Below are 22044 nucleotides of genomic sequence, written 5' to 3' on the forward strand. Positions count from 1 at the left end.
TTTATCCAAAGATATTTAAAAATGTTGCCATGTCAGAGGACACTTACTACTTATCTTTTTCTTTTTATACAATTAGGCAATATGGTTCACCCCTTTCTGTTGCTAGGTACTCATAAATCTACACATGTGTAACACGCGAATGCCGCTTTATTAGTAAATGTAAGTCTCTGGGGAGTAATCACCTTCCAAAAATGTTAAAACAATAGCTGTCTCATTCCTTTAGTTTAGGCATAGAAATATTTAATTTCAAATTTGTAAAATTGCAGCTGCGTGCCCTACGGGCGTATCTGTGCCCTACCTTTGTCCCTCCTCCCCGCCCTCCTCATCATTAGGAATGCTCCAGGCAGATTACCTATTATTCCCCACCTGTGTTACCACAGCACATGGGCTGGATCATTAAGACACCTGTGCAAAGTTCAAAGAGAAGTAAATGTTCCAGTGGCATTCCTAATTATGAAGAGGGTGGGGAGGAGGGACGGAGGGGGTGGTGTAAAGTTAGGGCACAGATACGCCCGTAGGGCACAGGGCTGCAATTTTAAAATTACTTTTATATCACAATAACTGCATCACCTGCCAAATGGACTGCAGGACAGATCTTGGATTAAAAGCAGCTATCTGATGGTACAAGCGGTTTGGGGGGTCAGATTGTGGGTACAGAGTCGCTTTAATACTGTTCGGTTGCCAGTTCAATAAGTGGTTCAATTCTAGAGTATTTAAGATCTCCTGGTGGATATTAACTGGTAATACTTGTGACTTCTGTTTATTCAGGCTAAAAAAAAATAAAAAAAATCTGTGCTAAAGTGGGCTAGTGCTTCCATTTCATTCTGGCTGGGTCAGTGTCAGAAGAAACATTTGTCTGCATCTGGGGTTGGTTCCTTTCAGGGGTCCTGGCAGCAGCCAGTGGCTTAACTACAGCAGGAACTGATTTCTTGTGTCCTCTCCCTGTGAGAATCTGGATAAGACTGAGGCTGCACTTCCTCCACCAAGTAACTACCTCCTACAGGGGCTAAGTAACCTACCCTGTGAGTGGTAAAGATGAGTGTGTGCAAATAAAATATTGGTCAATAAGAACACCTGGTACACAGAAAACATTAACCCAATAATTTCCTCAGCTGTGCAATACATAACAATACACATATAAAAGATACTGCATCTAGTGGGAAAACTTCATCACCACTTAACCTGGAGTAAGAAGCTTTTTTGAGAGGTGCAAAGGAGAGAAACAAAACACCCATGGTGGGACGCCACACTTGAATAGCAGACAGCAACTACTCCCCCCCCCCCCCCGAACCCCATTTTTCCCAAGGCCAAGATGACCGACGACCAAGAAATATGGTTGAATGCCTTCTCGGCGTCAAGAGTGACAAACACTGCAGGCATGATAAAGGATATTTATTACCCTTCTCATATTATGACTGATCCCTTTCTAATCACTATTAATAATATGTGGTAGTTTGTCCACTATCCTTGTGGCCACCAATATCTACATATATCTGATCCTGGCTGATGTTGGTTGGTGTCACTTGCACAACACCACTAAAAACTGTCTTGTATAGAGCAGGCCTAGCTTCTGAGCCTGTTCCATACTCGCTGCTGGACACTTCAACCTACCTGTATGAAATAATAGTTCTAAAATACTTCTACTGTAAGTAAATAGCTGAATGTAACAATAATTTACAAAAAGCTTTAGAGTAAAATTCTATATACGTCAGTGAATATTTCCTGTCTATGCTAACACAATTTTGTCTAATTCATTCTGTTATCCTCTTTTGCATGCAGTGTCTTGCCTACAGCTTTGCTGTGCTACGTTGATATATTATTTCAGTACAGAATACCTTTCTTCTATTGCACACTAGATGTAGTGAGCTGAGCCATGCCTGACTGACAAGGATGGGAGTGGACTGACTTGGGGCAGCTGCAGTCATTGGCTGCACGGCTCTCCCACTGAATCAGCAACAGTTTTACGCTGCATGCTGTGGTTTACTGACAAGCTGTCAGCTGACAGGCTTAGACAATGTACAACCCTGACTATTGTCTGTGAGGGGGGGGTGGAGAAATAGAGTGTAAGGCAATTCTAATGATGTCATCAAGGAAAGGAGCCAAGGAACTAAACACAACTATGTGACTGTACTTGCTAGGGAATTTAAAGTCTACACCTTTTTTTTCCAAATAAAACTGCAGCAGACTGCATGCCACTGGCATGTATTTCAGAATAATGTCTTCTATTTCCCAAATGGCAGTTCTATTCAGACGCCTACAATCTAGGAGCACAGGAGTCTTGAAATATGCTTCCACGATAGCGCAGGCCAGGATCAATGTTTAGCCAGAAAGTTGTACATAAATTTGCCTGTGTTTACTCTCCCATATCCCAGAAGGGCCAAGATATCCTTGCATTGCAAATCAATACAAAAACACAATAAAAGGAGGCAGACACAATGAACACCATTCAATCTGTACTAATGTGACGCTGACTAGGGTGAGCTGCAATAAACTGCAAGCATGTCATGAATAAATGACTCAGTCGTAGTTTCTTCCTGGTCTTAATATAACACCTTTACATCACACCAGGGGAAAGGTCAAATTCATTTTTTTTCACAGGGGTCACAAGTACTATTTATACATTCAGGGCAGTTTCCTTTGCTAAGTGTAAGTATCCAGGACTTCAGATGGCTGCCAAGTAATCTACCAGAGAGCACATAGACACAAAACATTTGTACATCCTCACTTATTAATATCCACTTGACACCTAGTTAAATATTCTTGATTCAAAGTTTTATGGAAAAATGGTGAAAAGTATTCTTGTATAGTGTTTGTGTCCTCATCTATGGTGACACTGTGCTCACTCGAGTACTCCTGTACGATGGTGACCTTTGTATGAGGTTCTTCTAATGATTTCTATTGTGCTCATCTCATTTATCAATCACTATTGCAACATTGATTATCTTATTGTTTAGAATTTGACACAACGCCCTCTGTATGTGAATAACCAGCCTCATCTAATGTCATAATATGAGATAACTTAGATATGGTAACTCCCACCACTGGAGATAAGTGCATCTATAAAAAAAAAAAAGGTTCCGTGCAAGTAGCATTATTTGTTGTACAACTCCTTGTCTGACCTCTTTGGCTCCAAAACAGTTAAACCCAATGCTATTTCCTAAATGACGTTGACATGCAAGTCCGCACTATTCATCCCTGTGGACATTGAGCTTGGCTTTCTCTCACAATTCCTACTCTATGACTCTTCTCCAACGCTTTTTCTTTCCAACAGAAGCACACACCCTGCTCAAATCAAAGCATGCACTTTTAAAGTTACTTTACATATATTCTTCCTTCTTTACTGTTCTTTCTCCAATATTTATAAATAAATTTTTAACTCCTGCACATCCCCTTTAAGACCTTGCAACATGGCATGGATTTTTTGCATGTCAGGCTACTGAAGAGCGCTTCAGAAAGGGTTAAGTGAGACCGCCCCAGCTCTGTTGTGCGTATGCAATAATCTGTGTGGCTGCCTTGGCTGTCTGCCAAAGTGTTGCCTTGCCTCCACACACTCCCCCCCCCCCCCCTCTTTCCTCCCTTTTGCATGAAGTAGGATCCTTGAGCTGTTGCAGAGGCAGCCAACTGCTCCATATTTGGCTTCTATTACACATTTACATACTGGAGAGAGAGAGCTGTACTGCAGACATCATTTCTACTACAGTAGAGGAGACATACAAGACCTGTCTTACTGCGAGGGGGGGCAGAGTAACAAGAAAAAAAAAAAAAAAGGCAGCAGCTCAGACACCCTCTTCAACCAAGAACCTCTGTATCGCACTTTACAGTAAGTCCATTTTTTCCTCTTTGCTGTCCTTTGTCGATTGTGGAAATAGCAGCAGACAAGACGTTTGTGTACGTGCACACATATTCCTGTGGATATTTATATACGATACAACCTAAGCGACCATAAGCTGGGCTTTCTGTTCCTGCTTTTCAAGCCTTGAAAAAGAAGCAGCAGCAAACTGTAATCATCTGGAGGTACAGACGTATTTTCTTTTTTTTCCCCCTCATAGTGTCATAGATTGGTTGATAATTGTTCTTGATAAAGGTCGACGAATAAACTCAGTCGATTAGACAAGGGTGAGTATTCTTTTTGTGCATGTGATGGGGCCTGACAGTGTCATTTAACCCTTCCTGAGCAAGCACTGCCGGTAGTGTTGTGTGGTATAACAGTGGTTAACATTGCCAGTAGTAGGGAAAAGATCTGTGCAGTTACCACTTCCCCCATGGGGTGCTGAAAAGAGTCTGCAAAGGGAGAGCCTACGTGTGTATGTGTACGAGAGAGGAGACTGCACGTTTATGTCACCTCTGTCAGTCCCCTCCTCCTGCTGTCTGATCTATCAGTCTGCTTGTGTATAGAGACCACCTGGTGCCACATTACGGGGGACAGGCAGCTTCATTCCTCATATTATTTCTATCATTTTATTCTTCACGCTCACAGAAGCTCAGCCTAGTCATTTATTAATTCAGTAACAGTGAAAACATACATGTTGCCTGCTCCTGGCCTCATATTTACCAGTCCCCTATACATGTCAAGTACAGGCCTTATGCTTTAGGTGAGATCACAATAAGTGTCGGCTAACATTAGACACAAGAAGGAAGACAATTTATGTTTTGTGTATACTATTGTCATATTACAGGTGCTTTATATAATATTATTATATAAATATTATCCATGAGTTCCACTTCATGCCATAGGCCCAAATGTTTTTTACTAATGGCATTTTACTTTAGTTCACTAATATCGAGTATGAGAGTTGGGCAGGAAGACACCACTTGTTTGAGATCAGAAGTCCCTGTTGTGAAGTGAGGGCCTAATGTCTCGAGTAGATAAAAAGGCCGGTCTGGAGTACTTTAAAGGCTCACTGCTCCACCCCACTAAGCTGGACTATGCAATGAAGGCCTTCACCCGGCCCTCCTGGAGAACAGTAGGGTCCTACTCAATCCTTTAGACACAGAGTTACTAACCTCTATTATATATTAATTATCTTTCATGGTGCTAGAAAATAATATTAAAGGAAGAATAGTATAAGGAAACTTATTAAAGTAACAAAAGCAACACTAACTTAACTGTAAGGCCTTCACACACTTTTTTAATGGGTTTTCATTGCATTTAATTTTTATAATAATTTTTGGTGGTATTTTTTAATTGATTATATTTGTAACATGTAGCCAAATGCTAGACCTAGAACATTCTGAGTATTAAAAAAAAAACCTTACAAAAAAAGGTCACCAAAATAACCCTAAGCCAGAAATGTTATAGTAAGTTCAGTTATACTTGAATAAAATATTTGGCTACATTGGAAGGGGGGGGGGGGGGGGGGGGGGGAGAATGTTGAAAAAGGCACAAAAAATTGTGTGTCTGAAAGCAGCCTGAGAGACTGAAGGGTAGACACAAGGTCTGAAGGAATAAATGCATATTTACATTATCATTAACCCTTACTATGTAGTGAATGATTCACTTCTGCATCTATGACTGGGGTTAAACTGTAATGATCTATCTATATCGAGAGAGAGATTAACTTGCTATAGAATTGCTAAGGCAGTACTGTATATGTGACCTAGTCTTAAATATCATGTAACAAATACATAATTGTAGTGTACTGACAAAGCAAGTATGGGTGGCCCCAGAGCGGGCATGTCTATTCATCGCCCTAAACCATAGGTTTGTATGCAGGAGCTCAGGTGTCAGTGAAGAATGATGGTCTTCTTATTGGACTGGTCTTACAACTGTCTGTATAGTATGTGTGTGAAGCTCAGTGAGTAAGCATAGTGAAAGAGCTGTGTGTAGTGTAGTGTAAAGCTCCCTCCTCCCAGTGGGTGAGTACAGTGAGTCAGGCGTAGCTGGGAGGAGGATGCGGTGTGTGAAAGGAGACAGGGCCTCGGGGAAAGCTCAGCTAGGGGAAATGCTGCCTAGCTTAGCAAGGACAGACGTGTAACGAGAATGAGCAGATTGCATGACACAAGAGTGTGGATGAAGTTGTCAAGCACATTCTGAAGCCCTAAAGGTTGGTGTCAGCCACGGACTAAAGGCTTGTGCATAGACAAGTGTCTTTAAATGTAGCCTACTGTCAAGGTAACGTCATTTTCATGTCTCTGCCGTATTGTTGTTATGGTTGCAAAAGGTTAAATATCCCACCTGGAATCGCCGTAAGGAATCATGTGTTGTGTCCATCATTGATTTGTCTACGTTACTGCTTCCAAAAGTAATTTCTGTCTGCATAGTGGGAAATGTTTTGGTGTTAAAATTTACCCTGATGTATGCAAAGGCTGCCTTAAGCTTCCTTAAAATATATTGCTTTACTTATGTCTATTCTACGCTTCTTGAGCAAGGCATACAGGCAGTTTCATTATAACTGCCTTGAAAACTGCTAAACCCTGTTCATATCAGAGTGTCATTGCTAGCACTATGGGGGGTTTCCACGGTTTCCCAGGAAACAGGCTTTTCCTTAGAGTGGGCCCAAATCCTTCTACGAACAAATCGTAGTTCACGTACATATGAACCTGTTCCTAGAAATGAGACCGGGGTCTGCCACGATTCGATGCAAGCTGAGGAAAATCTGTCAGTCCTGCCCAGTGACCTCTTTCAGCGTGACTCAATCAACAATTAACTCTCTGACTACTGGTGCCTGATACATGAACGCTAGTTACTTAGGCCTTTAGCTTAAAGGGGTACACGTAGTTCATCTAGGCCCTCTATAATCATTGCTTTGCATTTGCAAAACTCACTATTACAAAAAATCCTTTCCTTTTTGTCACTGCTTCTCAGTGTTTCCCCACAAGGGGATGCAGCTAGTGATATACTGTATGTGTATACATCCCCGGAGATATTCTACAAGCTGCATATGTTCGCAATACAGTGATTCCTGCGATAAACATGTATCTGTACTTTATCTGTAAAGATAATGGAAGCCTTTGTTTTGTACTTACAAACTGAAAGAAACTACGTCCAATAGTCTGCTGTAAACAATCCAAAGGCCTAGTTCTTAGAACTCTTCAAAGACATATTGCAGATGATGTAGAGGAGCCAAGTGTTTGTTTCATAGGACTGAAAGTAAAGCCCAGTACTGTGTGCAAAAAGATTATTGAGAAAAAATAATGCAAGCAAAAGCAAAAATATTAACAATATAGATACTAATAGATTATTTGCCCTTAGTTCTGTACAAAATTGCTACAATTCTATCCAACACTATAGTTTCTTTAAAGTACCTTAAATAATTTATTAATAAAGGGTTTGCATTATACTGCCATGTGTATAAATATATACCTGATATACATACATATATATATATATATATATATATATATATATATATATATTGCTACGTATCATACCAATGCCACAGCAAAATAGGAAAACTAAGACAGACAATTATATATATATATATATATATATATATATATATATATATATATATATAGTATTATTTTCTTCATGCTGCTTTCAGACTAGAAGAAGGTGGGTCGGATGGTTTGTGACATTTTAGTGGCTGCACCCAGTAGCTGATAACCAGAAGGCTTATTACATCACTCCAGCTGAGTGGCTATCAGCCGTCAGTGCACAATACAGAGGATGAACAGAGGTGGAAATGTTACATGGAAGGGATAAAACATTACTAAAAATCTATGCATCTTTACAAATATTACTTGTCCTAAATTATTGTTGCCTTGGATCTAATAGCAAGGAGTGGTAAATTCAGTAGGGAAATCCAGAATGTGACAGTAAATAATTAATAGTTTTTTAGGCCTGGTTATGTGCGCACCATTTTAATCAGTATATCTACCAACTATAAAAAATAGTCTAGTTACGTTTATTCCCTATGCATTCTTATGTCTTTGTGAACTGAACAAACTAAGAATTCTGCAAGTATTTTGTATAGAATAGATCAACTCTTAAGCTACCTCACTATCATACTGTACTCCTCACTGTACTCAATATGCATAGGATAATTGTTGCAGATGACTGTATACTGGCAATCCTCCCCAATGAATATGCTTATTTGTCATAGAGAAATTCTAATTCAGTGGAGCTTATACTTGGCTTATAATAATGAACATGCCGTTGGTTTTACATTTTTCATAATTCTCATTATTATTCCATGGATATGTGAATGGTGCTTTCTTGTGCTACATGTGAATGGGGTAGTACATATAAATGTCAGTAGTATCCTGAGTGTGTGAAAATGGGCCAATACCTCCGGTTACACTTATTAAAAATGTGGTGGTGGTGGTGATGATGGTGAGGGTATAATAATATTTCTGCTTAATGCTCTGACAGCTCCCTCCATACACATTAAATCTTGGAAGGATTCTGTCCATGTATGGGCCTACCACGACGGTACTGTGTGACACCTTCTTTTCATTTTCTGTAAGAACACACTGATACATTATGCACTAATTGTGGTCTGAGCTGTATATAATACATGCAAGTATTACAAAATCCCGCTCCTAAATATTGTTGACCCTTAGAGGAAAGATTTTTTGCTGGCAGTATAAACAAGTAGGAGACTGTTACATAACTAAACTAAACTGTAACGCAAGAGAAATGGGAAGTCACTTCTATTTATGTTAACATTCACTGCATGTGTACAATAGAACAAATAAAGCTTGATTATACTAAATGTATCAGCCTTCTTGATGAAAATATATAGGAAAAAGTAACACATCGCAGTTGCACCTTTCTAGAAATTGTTGTACTGGAAGTCCCATGATACCATGTAGTCAGCTGTATAGGCATGAAAAATTGCATATTTGGCATATATACAAAGGAAAAAATAATGGAAATGCAATTAACAGGCATATTCCTTGTAACAAATGTCAATGAATTTTAACACTGTTCCTTGCTTTTTATTGGGTATTTTATAATGTGTGAAAAAAGACAGCAAAATGAAATACAGCCATATTAAACTATATTATAGTATTATATAGTATTAACATGTGCACACTTCTTTGCATCTATTTATTTGCTGTCCATTAACAACAGTTCTTGTCCCAATAACTCACACACCCTAGGGTCAATTTCACAGGGAGCCAGATATACATTTTTATTTTATTAACTATATTTTATCTATTTATGTATTCATTCCATAATTTATTTTGAAATGAAAAAAAAAAAAAAAAACACAAATTCTGTGCAGATAACAATGTGAACAGTGGTGGAAATACAGGAACAGTGTATTGTTTCACATCTGAGGAGAGCCAAATGCCCTACTGGGGTGCCAATATATCGGTAATTGTCGGCTCTAGGAATCACTAGTATAGTCCCTTCCGTGCTATCTGGGAATTTTTTGTCCTTTTTTCGCATAGGTTGCACTGGTCTGTATTTATAGACTGATGTCAATCTTATTATTGTGAATATTTTTTATCTATTACTTTTCTAATCAGTTTTCACTTACATTTCTTGGACATTTTGTCAGTGTTGTCATCATTACCTACAATATGTGTCCACCTATAATCTACTCTATCTAACCAACTATCTAGACACATATTTTTTTTGCTCAGCTTAAATTGCTCAAATCCTCAAGCTCCAGTTCACTCGCAGGAAATTTTCGGGAGCATATTGCATCATCTACATTCGGTACAGGCAGAAAGTCAGTTACAAACCACTCAGTACATGTGAAATAAAAAGAAATAGAGAAAAAGACATGGTGAGGCCTACTTTGTTTTAAGTTATTCTTAACAGAAGGGCAATATTGATATTTTTAGCTCCTATGGGCCCAAAGAGCATTTCTATAAAGTGTGCAGGGATTTGTGTTTGTTGGTTTTCTTTCATTTCTCAAGACTTTAGAAAATGTTGCATTTATGTTACTGTGTACAGTGCAACTTCATCTCCCTCATTGCAGCGAAAAGGGAGGCCCCATAGGGTAAACTGCAACTCTTGCAATAGAAATACTTGGATCATTTGTAGTACTTTCTATGAATTCTTCCAAAGTGCTGATAAAGAAAACAGGAACTGCATTGAGCTCATATGAAATTTTATTATTTGCCCTAATAATCTAAAGCATTTCTTACCAGTTCTTTACCTTTTTATGTACCCTCAAGCATTACTCTTAGTAATAAAAAAAATGGCACTTATCAACAAAGCTATAATAGATAGATAGATAGATAGATAGATAGATAGATAGATAGATAGATTCTCGAAAGCTATAGCACATAAGTCATTGAAAGATGACGTGAACCAAATTGATTAGCTGGTGACAATGGCACCTGTTAAGGGGTGGAGATTTATTAGGCAGCAAGTGAACAGTCAGCTCTTGCAGTTGATGTATTAAAAAAGAAGGATAAATGGGCTAGGAGACAAGCTGGCAGAGGCAGTCTGATGATCTGGGCAATGTTCTGCTTGGAAATCTTGGTGGCACTATGTGGCTATTACATCAATGTACCATCTACATTACCTTTCAAACTTAGATTTTTGGCTTACATTTTCTTATACCTCGCCCTCTGAGACTATTTTATTTTCATATTACGTGTTTGTTTGTTTTTTAGAAAGTTGTTCTATTTACTGGAACCCTTAGGCCCCGTTCCCACTGAGCAAAGGTAGCGGAATTCCGCGACTGAATTGTCTGTCGTGGAATGCCGTTAGCCTCCCGCTCATAATGGGAGTCTATGGGAGGTGCGCGCTCCTGCTCTGTACGCGCTGAAGAATGGGGCCTGCGTTTTACCATATACTATATTATGAAGGCAAAAAAAAAAAGTTCTGGGGGGGGGCGGGCAAAAAAAAAAAATTCTATTATGCATATTTGTGTAGCCAACTTTTTCAACCTAGACAGCTCCCTTTTTGTGCTGTATCCCTACTACATTTGGGAAGATATGGTATTTTATCCCTTTTTATTCCACTTTTCTCTGAAATGGGATGTCACCAAAAATCTGCAATTTTGAACTTTGGTGTTTTATTTGGACAATTCTGCATGCAGCGATAGCAAATATGTTTATTTTTTTCTTTAGATTTTTTTCATTTGGAAAAGGGGGTGATTTGAATTTTTGAATCCTTTTAATAAAGGATTTATTTTTCTTTCTTTTTTTTCATTAGCATTTTCTTGTATTTGCATTACCTTGATCTGTTAGATTAGCGTTTTTCTGGTAGACACAGACTTTACCAGCAGATCAGGCAAAGCAGGTCCCAAAGCTGTTGTGGTCAGCAATCTGCAGTTACTGTATATGGTGCTGATTGGACCACAAATGACACAAGTACAAACTGTTTAGGTGCTTAAAACCTAAATACCTTTGAGGTTAAGATAGAGGTCTGCCAGGTATGACGTGGGCCTGGCTCCTGAGCCCTTCCCATACTCCATCACCTGGCCCATGCTTTAACTTTATGTCATGGGTCACCACAAGGTTAAAATGAATCTGTCACCCTCTGACCACCTACCAAGCTCGCAGTGTTGCTGCATAAATATCAATAAAATACTTTTTTGCCTATATCTGTGGTTTTATTTTAATAAAAAAAATACCTTTGGAAGCATTAATGAAATGTACTACAAAAGCAGGAGTTTCACTTCACCAACCCTAGAGAGCTGCCCGTCTCTCTGCAATGTGCCACAATAAGTTGTACTATATACAGTACCAAACACATTTCATGAAAATTGTTACTTTAAAAAAAAAAAAACTCTTTAGGCCATGAATAGTGTGAAGAAGGCCTAGGGTTCCCCCTAACACTGCTATGCTCCACAGTGCTGTATGCCCACCCCTTTGCATAGTCAGCAACACGCACAATAAGCCATAGTAAGCAAGTGCTTACTATAGAACCCAGCAACCTCTAGGGCCTGCCTCTTTGACACTATTAAATTCCTGAATAAAGACATTTTTTAAGAAATATCAATAGAAACACAGACAAAAGCAATAAAGGTATACACTGAATGTTTGCATGTATATACAGTGCTGCCTTGGATTACGAGCATAATTCGTTCTGGGACCGTGCTTGTAATCCAAATCCACTCTTAAACCAAAGCAGATTTTCCCATAAGAAATCACTGATATGCAAACAATTGGTTCCACACCCCAAAAATAATGATTTATTATTCTGAATAACATGTAAAACAGACGAAACAAACATTCAGAAACAGCAGAATATATGATATTATATTACTGTACAGTAATGGAGAGGATGGGAAACACAAGGGCTGACAGAGACTGCAGGGAGCATGAAGGAATGAGCAGGACATATGTGGGCACATACATGCAGCACTCTCTGTCCGGGGAGAGAGGGGTTACAGCTATGCAGAGATTACCTCCACAGTCATGTCCCCTGATGTAAGCCCCAGCCAGAAGTGGATCTGCAATGATTTGGAAGGTAAGGGAGACTTCCTGGGTCAGAGTACAGTGCTGTAGTCCCCGCTATGCAGACCATGCCCCTTCCCCACTCGCGCTCCCACCTAGTACAGGGAGCTCTTAAACCAAAACAATGCTCTTAAACCAAGTCACAATTTTGAAGAAACTGTGAGCTCTTAAACCAAAACGCTCTTAAAGCAAGTTACTCTTAAACCAAGGTACCACTGTATGTATATATATATATATATATATATATCAAGCTGTGCTGTCAGCTCTTTTAGCGAGTGACAGATTTGCTTAAAACAATGTTACAGACGAAGTATGCTGCTTCATGGCGACAGTATTGCCTAATGGCAGTGGGCTTTTTCACCAAGTTTTGCTTCTCATATCTTGGAGCTAGATATCATAGGACATAGGTACTGTAGAGTATATACTTTAACATTTCATAACTTTTTTGTTCAGCATAAGGGGGGCCTACACAATATCAGGCAAGTGGCTGATTGGTATACAGACACTGCTCAAAAAAAAAAGTAAAGGGAATACTTAAACCACACAATGTAACTGCAAGTCAGTCACACTTCTGTGAAAGCAACCTTTCCAGTTATGGAGCAACACTTATTGCAAATGAATTACTCCTCTTTTGTGCAAATTAAACAGAAAACAGGTATAAATAATAGGCAGTTTGAAAGACAAACCCTATAAAGAAGTGGTGCTACAGGTGGTGACCACAGACTATTTCTCTGTTCTCATCTTTTTTGGCAGTTGTTTTGGTCACTTTTTGTCATGACTCTTACCCCTAGAGGTGGCATGAGGCTGTGTCTACGACCTACAGGAGATGCTGAGATCCAGGATGTCAGCATAGTGTCTAGAGCAGTGCTTCTCAAACTGTGAGGCGGGCCTCACCAGTGAGGCGCCCCCTAGTTGTTGGTGAGGCCCAGCTGGTAAGCCATTTTCACAAAAGTAGGAGATGGGTAAAAGGTAGCCCAAGCATTATTTTCAGCTTCTAAATGGACTTTCACCACAGATAGTGAGGCCCAGGCATCCTCTTGGTCAGTCTGGTGAGGCTCAGGCATTGCCTTGGTCTGTTGGGTGAGGCTCCAGTAGAAAAAGCACTGGTCTAGAGCATGGAGCAGATACCGGGAGACATCATGGAGCAGATACCAGGATAATTGGAGGAAGCTGTAAGAGGGCAACAACCCAACAGCAGGACTGTTACCTCCTCCTTTGTGCAAGGAGGAACAAACAACTAATATCCATGTGTCTGTCAAACTGTCAGAAACTGACTCTATGAGGGTGGTATGAGGGCCTGACGTCCACAAGTTGGTGTTGTGCTTACAGCCCAACACCATGCAGAGCAATTGTCATTTGCCAGAGAACACCAATATTGGCAGATTCAACACTGTCAACCTGTGCTGTTCATGGATGAGAGCAGGTTAACACTGAGCACATGTGACAGAGTCTGGAGACTCCTTTGAGAATGTTCTGCTGCCTGCAACATCCTCCAGCATGACCGCTTTGGCAGTGGGTCAGTAATGGTGGGGGAAGGAATTTCTTTGAAGTGCCGCAAAGGCCTCCACATTGTAGCCAGAGGTAGCCTGACTGCCATTAGGTTCCGGGATAAGACCCCTTGTGAGACCATATGCTGGTGCGGTTCACCCTGGGTTCTTTCTGATGCATGATAATTCTAGGCCTCATGTGGCTGGAGTGTGTCAGCAGTTCCTGCATGATGAAGACATTGATGCTATGGGCTGGCCTGCCCGTTCCCCAGACCTGAATCCCATCAACCAACTTCACATTGCACCACAGACTGTCCAGGAGTTGAGGAGTCAACTGATGCTTTAATCCATGTCTGGGATGAGCTCCCTCTGGAGAACATCTGCCTATTCATCTGGAGGATGTCTAAGTATTATACGAAGGTCATACAGGCACATGAAGGCCACACACACTACTGAGCCCCATTCCTTTGTTTTGAGGCATTTCCACTGAAGTTGGATGAGACTAATTTGGTTTTCTACTTTGATTTTTAAGCATCATGCCAAATCCAGACCTCCATGGGATATCAATATATATATATATATATATATATATATATATATATATGTTTTTAACATTGATAATTTTAAGTTTTATTGTTCTCAACACATTCTACCATGCAATCAATACGATTTGCAACTGGGATATTTGGGATATTTCATTCATGGATATCTATGATGTGGTCTTTTAGTACTACCTTTAATTTTTTTAGCAACTATATACAGGTGTTACATGCTTGTGGAATAGATTTGGTTGATAAGAGACAATGATGAAATGTTTTTTACAGACTACAAAATCAGCCACCATTTTGCAAGGGACGATATCGTTTAAAATTTATAAAAAAATAATTTAAAAAATGTAAATTAAAGAGATTATTTTTATATTGGTATAGTGATATCAATCAGACATTACTTTATCAATACTTTTCCAGTACAAGGCTGTCTTCTAACATGGTCTTGTTTGGCAGCAGTCTTTTAGGACGGTCATCGTTTTCAGGCCGAATAATGGGCCTACACTCTATATTTGTATAATCACATGGTGCGCAAACATAGTCCAGTAGTCATTAACATTTCATTGGCTTACAGTGAATTATACAGTTTTACTGGGTTCACACTATGTATATTTGAGGCTGTATTTGTGAGGCTGTATAGCAACCAAAACCAGGAGTGGATTGAAAACACAGAAAGGCTCTGTTCACATAATGTTGTAATTGAGTGGATGGTCATCATTTAATGGCAAATATTTGCTGTTATTTTAAAACAACGGCTGTGGTATTGAAATAATGGCCGTTATTTACTGTTATATGGCGGCCATCCACTCAATTTCAACATTGTGTGAACAGATCCTTTCTGTGTTTTCAATCCACTCCTGGTTTTGGTTGCTATGAGGACCTGACATGAGGACCAAATACAGCCTCAAATATACATAGTGTGAACCCAGCCGTGGCACGGCTAGGTTCAGACGCTGTAACTGTGCGGCTGTATTTGCGGCTGTAATTGTGCGGCGGTATTTTTGGTGGTTCGTGTGTATGCTTGGAAGTATAGGATATGCGGCTGCACAGTGCACACTATGTCTGAATCTACGGCCCGATCGTAAACGGACCCGTAAAAAATGAACAAGACCATTGTTTGCGGCTGGACATGCGGCCGAGGATTGACAGGCGGTCCGTACGGAGTACTTCAAAAATAGCCGGCAATGATGCCGAATGCCGATGCCTCTAATAGTTAATATATTAAATTACTAAAACACATTTTCTTTGTAATAAAGACACTTTCGTTGTTCAATAATTTATTTCTAACGAATCCATCATTTTGCAATTAAATATACTGTTAAAATAAATAGATATATAAATAAATGTATATTTATCTATATATTTATTTTTTGACAGTATATTTAATTGCACAATGATGGATTTGTTAGAATTAAATTATTGACCAACGAAACTGAATTTATTTCCACGAAAATGTGTTTTATTAATTAAATATTAATTAGTACAGGAAGCTCCATAAGCCGTTAATTCATATTCCCGGCAATAGAGCATTCTGTACTAATCATCACTTAACTTTAATTAAAACATCAAATGTTTCTTCTAATTATGTTATGACAATAGCATTATTAGAAGAAACATTTAGAATTATATGTGCGCTGAGCGCACATATAATGAGCCGGTCCGCAGTACAGTCACTTCATTGTGCTGCGGACCAGCGAAGAGGACATATCGGGGTGAGTATAGAGCTCTCCCCACCCCCTCCCCAGCACTGCACCCCTCCCAGCGAGGAAGGGGGGGTCAGTTAACCCCTTCCTTGCTGTGATGGGTGCAGTCTGGCATCAGTCTGGCCCCCAAGGGGTTAAGGGGGATGCAATACATCCTCCCTTAACCCCTTGGGGGCCAGACTGTAAGCAGCGATCTGTAAAGATGCTGCATACTGTAAGGAGCACAACACCGCTCACAATGATGGGTGTTGTGCTCCTGTTTGTGTTTTTTTTGTGTGTTTCTCCCTTTTTGTTTTTCAGATATCGGTATCCTGGGGATTACGTCGGATTCCATGGAATACGTCGATGACCAGCGGTTGTTGTTTTAATTTTTTTCATAAAATGGTCAATGAGGGGTGTGGGGGTGTTTTTATTTGAATAAAAAAAATTTTAAACTTGTGTCTTGTCTTTATTTCTTTACTTTATAGACTTAGTAGTGGAAGCCGTCTAATAGACGTAATCCGTTACTAAGTTGGGGCCTAGTGTTAGCCGGTATAAAATGGCTAACACTAACCCCCTATTATTACCCCAGTACCCAATGCCACCAGGGGTACTGGGAAGAGCCGGGTGCCAGTGGTCCCGGAGCATCAAAATTGGCGCTCCTGGACCGGGCGGCAGCAGGCTGGTAAGATTTAGGCTGGGGAGGGCCTAAACCAATGGCTCTTCCCACCCTGGTGTTACCAGGCTGCTGTCGTTTGGTTTTTAACCCGGCTGGTTATAAAAATAGGGGGGACCCTATGCGGTTTTTTTTATTATTATTTATTTATTTTAAAAAAACGCATAGGGTCCCCCCTATTTTTATAACCAGCCGGGTTAAAAACCAAACGACAGCAGCCTGGTAACACCAGGGTGGGAAGAGCCATTGGTTTAGGCCCTCCCCAGCCTAAATCTTACCAGCCTGCTGCCGCCCGGTCCAGGAGCGCCAATTTTGACGCTCCGGGACCACTGGCACCCGGCTCTTCCCAGTACCCCTGGTGGCATTGGGTACTGGGGTAATAATAGGGGTTAGTGTTAGCCATTTTATACCGGCTAACACTAGGCCCCAACTTAGTAATGGATTCCGTCTATTAGACGGCTTCCACTACTAAGTCTATAAAGTAAAGAAATAAAGACAAGACACAAGTTAAAAAAAATTTTTATTCAAATAAAAACACCCCCACACCCCTCATTGACCATTTTATTAAAAAAATTAAAACAACAACCGCTGGTCATCGACGTAGTCCATGGAATCCAACGTAATCCCCAGGATACCGATATCTGAAAAACAAAAAGGGAGAAACACACAAAAAACACACAAACAGGAGCACAACACCCATCATTGTGAGCGGTGTTGTGCTCCTTACAGTATGCAGCATCTTTACAGATTGCTGCTTACAGTCTGGCCCCCAAGGGGTTAAGGGAGGATGTATTGCATCCCCCTTAACCCCTTGGGGGCCAGACTGATGCCAGACTGCACCCATCACAGCAAGGAAGGGGTTAAGTGCAGTGCAGGGGAGGGGGTGGAGAGAGCTTTATACTCACCCCGATGTGTCCTATTCGCTGGTCCGCAGCACAATGAAGTCACTGTACTGCGGACCGGCTCATTATATGTGCGCTCAGCCGATCAGCCAATCAGCTAAGCGCACATATAATTCTAAATGTTTCTTCTAATAATGCTATTGTCATAATTAGAAGAAACATTTGATGTTTTAATTAAAGTAAAGTGATGATTAGTACAGAAAGCTCTATTGCCGGGAATATGAATTAACGGCTTATGGAGCTTCCTGTACTAATTAATATTTAATTAATAAAACACATTTTTGTTGAAATAAATACAGTTTCTTTGTTCAATAATTTAATTCTAACGAATCCATCATTGTGCAATTAAATATACTGTCAAATACAGTACATTTACATTTACATATACATTTATTTATATATATATTTATTTTAACAGTATATTTAATTGCAAAATGATGAAATCGTTTACATTTAATTATTGAACAATGAAAGGGACTTTATTACAAAGAAAATGTGTTTTATTAATTCAATATATTAACCATGAGAGGCATCGGCTATAGTGCAGAGGATCGCAAACCCCGGTAATAGCGATTCATGTAAACTGTGTTCCCTGCTTTCCCAGATGCATCCAGAGGTGTTTGCATCACTTTCTTAAGATTTTATTTGTTATTTTTAGTTGAACCAGATTTCCAAGTAAATGACCGTATGTTTTGAGCCGCATGTCTATTTTTTCCCACGGCCGGAGTTTCACCCGCACATTTACAGCCGCATAAAAAATACAGCCGCACAGTTACAGCGTCTGAACCTAGCCCCCAAAACATAGGACTCACGTCCACATTACTACTAACCTCTTAGACCTCCTTCACATCAATGTAAGTGCTTTGTGGACTGCATATGTGTTAAATCTATACTGCATCTGTATTTGCAAATCCAGGAAAAATTGAAGAGTACTTATCTGTATACCATGTGCATTTTTCATTGACCCACTGACTTCTGTGGGCAAGCCCGAACCACAAATACGGACCGTATGGCTATGTTTTCTCACCGTTACCTAAAGTGGGAAAAAAACAGCCATTATTTGATAAGGACAGACGTAAGTTATGATCATGATGATTTTTTCCAGCTGCTTAAAAAGACTTTGTGTGAACATATGTCTTATTTTTACGTGGACTGGGCTTTCCTTAAAAAAAAAAGAGCCTGTGTACTTTCCCCATAACAATCAATAGGTTCTATACTGTTCACACTTATGGATTTATAATTATGAAGAGTATACAGATAAAAATATACAATAAAAAAGTATAGCATTTATCCACTTACAGTCCTTTAAACTTCTTTGTCCTATCCAGGCAAACCCTTTCCATATTAGCCCTTATAGATGTTATTATGTGAGACTATGGGGGAGATTTATCAAACTGGTGTAAAGTAGAATTGGCTCAGTTGCCCCTAGCAACCAATCAGATTCCACTTTTCATTCCTCACAGGTTCTTTAAAAAAGGGAAGGTGTAATCTAATTGGTTGCTAGGGGAAACTAAGACAATTCTACTTTACACAATGTTTGATAAATCTCCCCCTATGTTTTTCATTGAGTGTTTTGTATTGTATAATTTTCACTGTGGCCTTAAAAAAAAAAAAAAAAAAAAAAAAAAGATGTTCCTTAAAAATTGTTATGGGTGTGGGAACCCTGTAGAATATGTTGGATTCCTTTTTTGCCCCCTGATATCATGATGTATATTGACAGTGCAGCCCCAAAAATGATGTGAGTAGGTTCTTTTTAAGCCAGGTACATACTAAAACTATAAAGTAAAGAAAATTCTTGGCCCTACTGTACTACTTGATATTAGTCTTTGTAGAGTAAGGGTACTATTACACGGAACAGTAATCAGGCCAATCAGCCCAATTCGGCTGATTTTCATTCCGTGTAATAAATACACCGATCAACCAATGATCTTTGTCATCAGCTGATCGTTGATATAGGTTTGAACCTATAATTGTTGGGCGCCGACCGCACATCACTAAGTGTAATAGCGGTGCACAGCCGGCGACTGGCGATTTACATTACCTATCCAGGCTGCAGGGCTCCTCTTGCGGTCTTCTCCCTGGGTCCCGCGTGCTCCAGCTTCAGAGCGGCCTGTCTAAGCTGACAGGCCGCTCAGCCAATCACTGTCCGGGACTGCCGCGGCCAGTGATTGGCCCAGTGGCCTGTCAGCTGAGACAGGCCGTTCTGAAGCTGGAGCGCGCGGGACCCGGGGAGAAGACCACAAGAAGAGCCCAGCAGCCTGGACAGGTAATGTATAAAGTAAAAGCAAGGGCTGCAAGGACATCGGTAACAATGTCCCTGCAGCCCTTGTTAAATGATAATAGGCCCAGTAAACGAGCGCCGATCTAGCAGATTGGCGCTCGTTTACAGTTATTATCGGGCCTTCATCGGCCAGTCTAATAACACCCTAAATTGAGTTAAAAGGTAAGTGCCACATTGTTCAGGGTCAAATCACATTGGCAAATATTTCAGTCAATGTCATGAACATAGAGTAGGCTTTTACTTAGAGACAGTAGAGATTAAGAGGGGAATAACATGCAATGGTAGCACTATATCCTGCCTTCTTAGGCTATGTTCACACAACGTTTGAATTTATTTAACAATGGTTGGTCTTTTCAGTGAAATGAACATCTGTTGGTAATAAAAACAGTACATCTGCATTGATTTCAATGCAACAACAGCCATAGTATATGCACACAGTATACACTATGGCCATTGTTAAACTGCGGGTGCAGAAAATAATGAGCATGTCTATTTTCTATGGCTGCAGTTCAGCAAACAACAGCCTTATAAATTAGTTGTGCACACAATGTAAAGTACGGCTGCCGGATGTACCTTACATTGTGTTCAATGCTTGATTGGATTGTGGGCACACCCAAAGGTGCCCAACATTTAAATGGTGAGGCCACATCTGGAATACTGTGTCCAGTTCTGGAGACCTCACCTAAAAAAGGACATTGATAAAATAGAACGGGTCCAAAGACGGGCTACAAAAATGGTGGAGGGTGTGAGGCATAAACCATATCAGGAAAGACTTAAAGATTTGAATCTGTATAATCTGGAGGAAAGACTGGAAAGGGGGGACATGATTGAAACTTTTAAGTATGTTAAGGGATTAAATAAGGTTCAAGAGGGGAGTGTTTTTAGTAAAAAACTGAGCTCAAGAACAAGAGGACACAGTGAGAGGTTAGTTGGGGGAAAGATCAGAAGCAATGTAAGAAAATATTTTTTTACTGAAAGAGTAGTAGATACCTGGAACAAACTTCCAGCAGAGGTGGTTGGTAAATCAGAATTTAAACATGCCTGGGATAGACATATATCTATCCTAAGATAATAAGAAAGAAAATACTAAAAGGGCAGACTAGATGGACCCAGTGGTCTTTTTCTGCCGACAATCTTCTATGTTTCTATGTTTAAAAAGATAATGTTCCTGCAGCCAATATGGCAGTGTCGGCCGCAGGAACATGTTATACAGTGGCCGTAGTTGTATTACAGCATGTGAACATATGCTTAAAGTGTATCAGTAATCTATCAAAGAGGTCATAATGGCAACCTGTAAACAAGGGTTAATGTATAAGGTCTGCAGGTTATGTAAAAGCCCTGGTTCATTAGATCTACAGAGGTCTATCTATGTCAGCATTTACTATGTTCCCTTTAGTAGCCTTCTACTTTTTTTCTAAAAGTTACCACACAAATATGATGTTATCATAATGAGTAATGTATTCTATTAAGGGGTAGTTAGTATTACAAAAAAGGGTTTGTTTTTATACAACAAATAGTGCCACCCCTATTTATAGGCTAGTTCAGGTATTGCAGCTTGGAATGAGCCGCAATGCTCGAGCACAATAGCTACATTGCTTCTGAAAAAAACAAAGCAAGAATTTTTTGAGTCATCCTGGATAGCCCCTTTAAGGTCTGGCTGGGCTATGCTGTGACTTTTTGTAGCACTATGATTTTAACTATCGAGCTACAGCACTATAAAGCAATCCATTGAACACTGTGCAAACCTGTTGACTATAGCTGTCACTCAATAGTTAAAAATCAACCTTGTAGCGCTACAAAAAGTCACAGTGTAGCCCTGACCTTAATAACTAATTCAGGTCTACAGTTTTCTGGGTGAGAAGTGCGACTAGTGGACTAGGCAGGACCTATGAGGAAAAAGCTGTGTGCCTGCAGGCCCTAGCATTATAACTTTAATTTTATCTACATTACAGTATGTAGGTAACCTGATGTACTACTAACTCTTTCTATTAAATGTGTAGTGTGTTTATGTGGCTGTTTTAGCTTCATACTTTAGTTATACTGTGGCCAAAGCAATGTTATGCATTAGAGTGCCTTTCCTGTTGAGTTCACTTCTGCTTGTACAAGTGGATCTCAATAAATTAGAATATCATCAAAAAGTTTTTTTTTTTCCCCTG

General features: G+C 39.8%; 1 protein-coding gene across 7 annotated transcripts in view; it reads left to right on the top strand.

Moving 5' to 3' along the window:
- ATXN1 (ataxin 1) overlaps nucleotides 1–22044 on the top strand; it is a 292957-nt gene that overhangs the window by 37256 nt on the left and 233657 nt on the right. For 2 of the 7 annotated variants that reach the window (XR_011361664.1, XM_069957977.1), the window contains exon 1: nucleotides 3595–3820. The exons of 1 other annotated variant lie outside the window; for it this stretch is intronic. The gene's annotated coding sequence lies outside the window, so the exon portion shown is untranslated. Of the gene's footprint in view, nucleotides 1–3594; nucleotides 3821–3840; nucleotides 4015–5910; nucleotides 6113–8314; nucleotides 8375–22044 lie in introns of those variants that run through there. 4 more of the 7 variants (XM_069957985.1, XM_069957981.1, XM_069957978.1 and 1 more) reach the window with 4 other exon arrangements.

Source organism: Dendropsophus ebraccatus, chromosome 2, assembly GCF_027789765.1.
Source record: "Dendropsophus ebraccatus isolate aDenEbr1 chromosome 2, aDenEbr1.pat, whole genome shotgun sequence".
Classification (NCBI taxonomy): Eukaryota; Metazoa; Chordata; class Amphibia; order Anura; family Hylidae; genus Dendropsophus; species Dendropsophus ebraccatus.